Here is a 6,032-nt window from a genome sequence, read left to right as displayed (position 1 = left end):
TGTTAAACCAATCATTCTCGTAGGGCAGCTAATCTTTTTAAACTTTTTAATGCTGATATCATAACTTGTTAATAATTTTTTTCAAAAATTCGTATTTTTTTAAGTTCCAATATTTGCCTAATAGCATATTTTTCTCCAAATGATAAATAAATCATGTAGTTAAAAAAAAAATTGGGAAAGTGGGTTTTCAAATCCCTTACAGTGATGTTCAACTTTAATACATAATCGCACAAATTGTTGCGATTGTAACAATTTTATGTTTGTATGCATGTACGTGATTGTTTTAACGTAAGAGTAATTCATTCCTATCAGCGGGAAAATTATTTATTTGAAAATAAAGTGGCTAAATTTCAACTACTCGCGAAATTATAAATAATAAAATAAAGTCAAACTCACTAACTCAAATCTCCTAAATGTAAACAATTATATTTCAATTAAAAAAAATCTAAAATTTTTGCTTTGCCTAGTATCAAACATATTAATTTTTGTTTTATGTAGACATTACTGTTGCCTACCTCTAATAACACTTACTATTTCAAATAGCGATGTTTGTGTTGTCTTCTCCTACCGTAGCCTTATAATCCTAATCCAACTGCTTTTTTTTACTGTTTTCCATAAAATAATATCGACTGTTACAGTGACAATTTATGGTGGTAAATGGTAAATTAATAGAAATTCAAATTAAAGAAAATTTATAAATTACGATTGCGTACACTCTCGAAAAGAAGACAGCCAAAAATTTGCAAGCGATTTTTTTTTATAGTTTGCGTTATTTTAAATCTTTTTAAGTAATAATTTGTTTAACAGCATATCCTGGATTATTTAATAAAAGATATAATAATGTTTGCATAATTTTATAAATGTACCTAGGTAGTTAAACGTAATGAATTCTTTTTTTATAAACAAGTGTACATTGTTAACATGAGATGTCTCCAAGTGTGTTTATTACTTACAAATATCGCTTAAGTAGTAATTTTTTTGCTGATACAATAAGCTTGTCCAGTGTTCATGACACTATACTGGATATACCTGAATATAAATAGTCATTTTAATAAAATTAAAAAAAAAAAAGTAATATGTAATTTTCTAATAATATTGTTGGCGCGAAAATTGTAGTTTTCTTTTCTTCTCTATTTTTTCAGTTGAGGTGCAGATTTGCCACTAAAACCAAAAGTAGCCTCAATCTGAAACTTAATGAAGGTTAAAGGCTTTTCAAAAACTCTCATACTTTTGAAGGCAGATTTATGGGGGTCGCCAAATAAGTGAATGGTCTGTTTCCTTCCAATTACAGTTAGCCCAACTAACAAAGTCTTAGGTTAGCAAAAAATAATAAACCCTAAATATATGTTTTCCAAATTAATTAACACAGCTTTTATAATAAGATACAATACCTACAAAGTATCAACTTTATAGTTTTGATTAATACTAGGTATTATGTCTTGTAGAATTTTGAATATTTTAAAGAGTTAACAATTTTTTGTTTATTTTTATTTATTTTTTATATTTGTTCTCAATTTTTCAGTTAATAAAATGCCAATTATTCCTTATGTAAATAATTTAAATACCTATTCTTACATATAAAAATCGACTTCAAGCCTTTATCTATACGTGTATCATTCCCTAATTTTCCATCCTTAGAAATGAAATATTTTCCTCAAATTAAAATAAGACCATTTTTTATATACAGCCCTTTAAATAAAAAAAAAAGAATCATTAGAAAGAAATTGCGTACCTAACAGACCGAGAAATCAAAGCATAATTGAATTGAGTACCTTTTCTTTAAATGGGTTGATAACAACTGTTACGAATTACGTTAAATTTTAGAAATTGTATTCATAAAATGCAATAAAACAAAATATGTTACATATTAGCTACATGTTACTTTTAACTTTAGTATACAATATACAAAATAGGTTGCTGTACAGTTGACTCCAATTCCTCTTTTTTCTGTATATTGCACAGTCGCTTTCGTGATGTCAAATATTAGTATATGTATTGCATTTTTATTTTCTGATGCTCTCCTATATTTATTCTCGTTGGTTAAAACATATTTATTTAGTGACTAATCGAAAGATGCATGTGTTGTGTTAAAGAAGATAAAGGAACTGTCTCAACTTTCAATCGTCCTTGCCTTTCACTTCGAGTCAGTTTGTTGTTTGCGTATTTGTGATGAATAGTGTACAATCTTCTCTTCATAAAAATGCCTTGTAAAATATTGATGGTTTAACGGAATTATCGCTTCATTCTGCATTATCTACTAATAAAGGTAACATTAATTTATCTTTTTCTTTAAATTGATGTGCTTTATTTGAAATATCTGGATTTAAAATGCAAATACAAAATAAAAAATACCTATTTTTATCTTGCATTTAAATGCTTTTTTGAGAAAAGCATTTTGCATTTTATTTAAAATGCTTTTTCAAACGTACTTTCTATTTGTAAAATGCAAAATACATTCTTGCCCTTAAAAGTTTTGCTAGTATCACCGATCAAACATGTAAAATTGCTAACATTAGTCATTAAACGTAGTAGAAGTTTAAGAAGGGGACAAAGAGACATTCCATGAATGCCCAAAAATTGTAAACTACCTTTAAATTGATAATATAAAATACTGGATCGATGTTGTTTTACGGGTTCAATGTCATGGTCCATGGAATTTTGAAGTTCCAAATTGATACCAGCAACTGTCAAATCACTACTTATCGTACCTTTAGCAAGGAACTACGAAATTCTATGAATTATGACAAAACAGTCCGCAAAACAATATCGAATTGATATATTTGTTTTCATTTTTAAAGTGCAATTTCGTGTTGCATAAAGCATTAAATTTTTTGTTACCATTGAAATTATGTTTATTTTATTATATTGTAACTAAAATAATAACCTCTTTTCGTTGGGTAACATGTGTTTTGATGAAAATATGTATTCACAAAATCGAATTGAATAATTCCTAATTTCTAGTTCTTACTAATCAATTTTCAAGTTTGAAACGGACAAAGTTTCGTTCTAGTGTTTCATTTAATTTTTTGTAGCAGGTTTTCGTTTTATGAATATGTGTTTTTGCGAAATCGAAAGAATTAATTTTTAATTTCTGGTCCTTATTAATAAAATCTATTTTGGGCATGCAAAATTTCGCACTTTACAATAGTGATTCAAGCCAATTTAAATTTAATTAATTGAATCCCACTTAAAATCTCAAACATTCAACTTCACGTAATCCAACGTGCTTTGCTTAAATACAAAATCAAGGGGTGTTTTTATTTAATGATAAAAAATATCTCTTACTTTGTCCAAATCGGATGCTTTTACAGTTTTTCTTGGCATGAACATAATTACAAAATTACTTAGCTATGAAAATTTCACTTTTTGGCCGAGGGGTGTTAAATGCGAATCAGGAGAGGAAATAATGGTGCAGTCTGAAACATTCCTTGCATTTTCTGTCTACGTGGGTAAGATTAATATTATCATGGAATTCAAGGCGTCTTTGAATATCTGAAACCTAAAAAATCTAGGTACTCTTAAAATAGTAAACGATTTTTCATTGTCATTAATTATTATAAGCTGATTTAAATTTCTTATTCTTCTTCTTTTTTCTTTATTTATACTATTAGTGGAGTAAACGTAGTCAAAAAAAGAGGCATTGTTTAGGAATATTTTGTAACTGCATAGATCTTCATAAAAACTTCAGAAATGTGTTCTAAACAGGTGAAAGTTTAAAGTCTGCCGACTGGTGTTGTACGCTAAATCTCTCTTTGTTTATCCATAACAAGAAACTGCAAAATTAGTTGTTAAATGATATATAAAATTAATTAAGGAAAAAGCATGAAAATGAGGTACTACAGGATTTTGGATAAAGAAATTCGAAGCGGTCAGTATTCCGTCGAAATTGTCAGACGCGGATCGCGACTTCGATCTTGTTGGATCTCATCAGCGCGTCGCAGACAGCTTCGACAGAACACAGACCAACTGCTGTCTTAACAGCGCGTTTTATGAAAACCTACAAATGGCACGGTAAACGTCATCTGTAATACAATGCCACATTTTACGGAATCAATATGTATCCAGGTGTAGCTCACCACTACGTGACAGGCACGTTACCATAATCGAAGAAAGAAATTCGGAGTGATCAGTATTCTGTCGAGACTGCCAGACGCGGATCGCGATTTCGATTTTGTCGGATCTCATCAGCGCGTCGCAGACGCAGACGCATTGTACTACAGATAGCGTTTGCCTCGCTATTTGTAGGATTTGATTAATCTAAAAATGTTTTTCGTGCTTTACTGGAGTGATTTTGAAAATTCGTTCATGTCTAGGAAAGTATGTTATTTCTGATTAACATAGGGCATTTTAAATATTAAATTAATAATTTAATGAGTTTTGCATCGCATTGTCGGTTTTAGTCTAGCGTAATGACCATCTCTTTCTCTCCGAATACTCACTCTCTCTTTGCTTGAACCCTTGAACAGTATCGCAACGCTGTTTTAATTTAACCATGAATTAAAAGGTGTTTTAAAAATTAAACTGTGGTTTTTAATGTTATAAAAAAGGTGTAGATTTTGTTACTTATACAGGGTAGTCCATTAAGTGTGCCTTGCTCTTTGGCGGTCTTGCCGTTGAAATTGGAAGTAAACAGAAAACGTTTCCAATAAAAAATGTTTCTGATCAAATGATTTATCTGCAGAAAATAATTTCAGAGATCGCGGACTTCCGGATATACTGGAAGTAGACATACATACATACATACATGCGGCTGACGTTGAAAAGAGCAGGAAACGCATTTGGCTTTCCATCTAAAAATTTCTATCAAAGCACATTAAATCATTGCATTAGTAATGTTCAAATTTTACGTATTCCAAACATCAATAACTCGTTTTTTTCAAATGTTCATTTTCACATCGTCGAATGCAAAATTAAACTCTCTTTCAATTTTATTAAAGCTTATTAGGGTCTACGCTTGACGGTTTTCAAAGTAATTGCGATTTGTTAATTGTTCTGTAATGTGCACAGAAAACGAATAGATCCTAGACGGCATGGGTCTATGTAGCCGAAAGCGCATTCTCTCTTGTTCATTGGAATTATTGATAAAATTACTTAAACTTAAAGTAGAACACTAATAATTAATGTCATAAAAGATTGCTGTGACTTCAGGAGCAGAATTTTCTCAAAATGGTTTATTGCCGAAGTGAATAAAACTCCGATATAAATAATACTGGGAACAAACTTTATTTACTATGAATTGAAAAGCAGACTGTATACTACTTAATTTTAATATCTTGGATATTGGTTTGAATTTTTTAGATATTCGACAATCTGCAGACGCTGTGAAGTCATGACGAAATCGTCAACAATTAGATAGTTTTATAACAATAACACACCGGCATTTAAGATCTGTCTGATGGATATTTGGGCCCTATAATTGGTCTGGCTGCTTACAAAAAGTATTAAGATAGGTCCCTAAGTATCATATTTAAAAATGAAGACTCAGACATTAAATAAAATTACGCTTTTTTTTGCCAGCTTTGAAGCGTTTGGCAGAAATTACCGCCTATGGGAAATGTCTGACAGTGTTTATTTTTAACAATATTCTGTGAAACATTATGTAAAAATCAGCACTCAGACTAACACTACTCTATTCCACTCATTTTGTTACATAGAAAATAAATAATATCTGGCGGCTCTAGGGTCTTGGATTATTATACGTAGGTACTTATGCAAATGCATATCTTAGGCAGTGCCAAATGTACTAGAGTGATTTTGAAAATTCTTGTATTTCTAGGAAAGTTACTGCTATTCTAATAGTAATACTATTAATTAATCTAAAAACGCTGCACTGCTAATGAAACTTTCTTTATTTAGTAGTTGCATCTGGATTTATTTTTTAAACAATCGTCCAAAATTGAAATATTATCTGATCCAGAATGCAACTTCAGTGCTTAAACAGAGATTTACAGAAAAACATATGGATACCTAAATATATTAACATTAACAAATAAACTATTATTTTAAGGGTTTTAAAGGAACACAATTTTTTT

The 6,032-nt window shown here is 30.0% G+C and overlaps 1 long non-coding RNA gene across 1 annotated transcript in view; it reads left to right on the top strand.

Moving 5' to 3' along the window:
• Nucleotides 1–2,137: 2,137 nt before the first annotated feature.
• The window catches only part of LOC108742011, a 16,190-nt gene continuing 12,295 nt past the window's right edge, over nt 2,138–6,032 (top strand). The window contains exon 1 of the long non-coding RNA XR_001938603.2: nt 2,138–2,266. This is a non-coding gene — a long non-coding RNA (uncharacterized LOC108742011). The remainder of the gene's footprint in view (nt 2,267–6,032) is intronic.

The sequence above is a fragment of the Agrilus planipennis genome, unplaced genomic scaffold (assembly GCF_000699045.2).
Source record: "Agrilus planipennis isolate EAB-ADULT unplaced genomic scaffold, Apla_2.0 scaffold303, whole genome shotgun sequence".
NCBI lineage: Eukaryota > Metazoa > Arthropoda > Insecta > Coleoptera > Buprestidae > Agrilus > Agrilus planipennis.
Note: the sequence above shows the minus strand (reverse complement) of the source record. Positions and strands in the feature narration are given on the sequence as shown.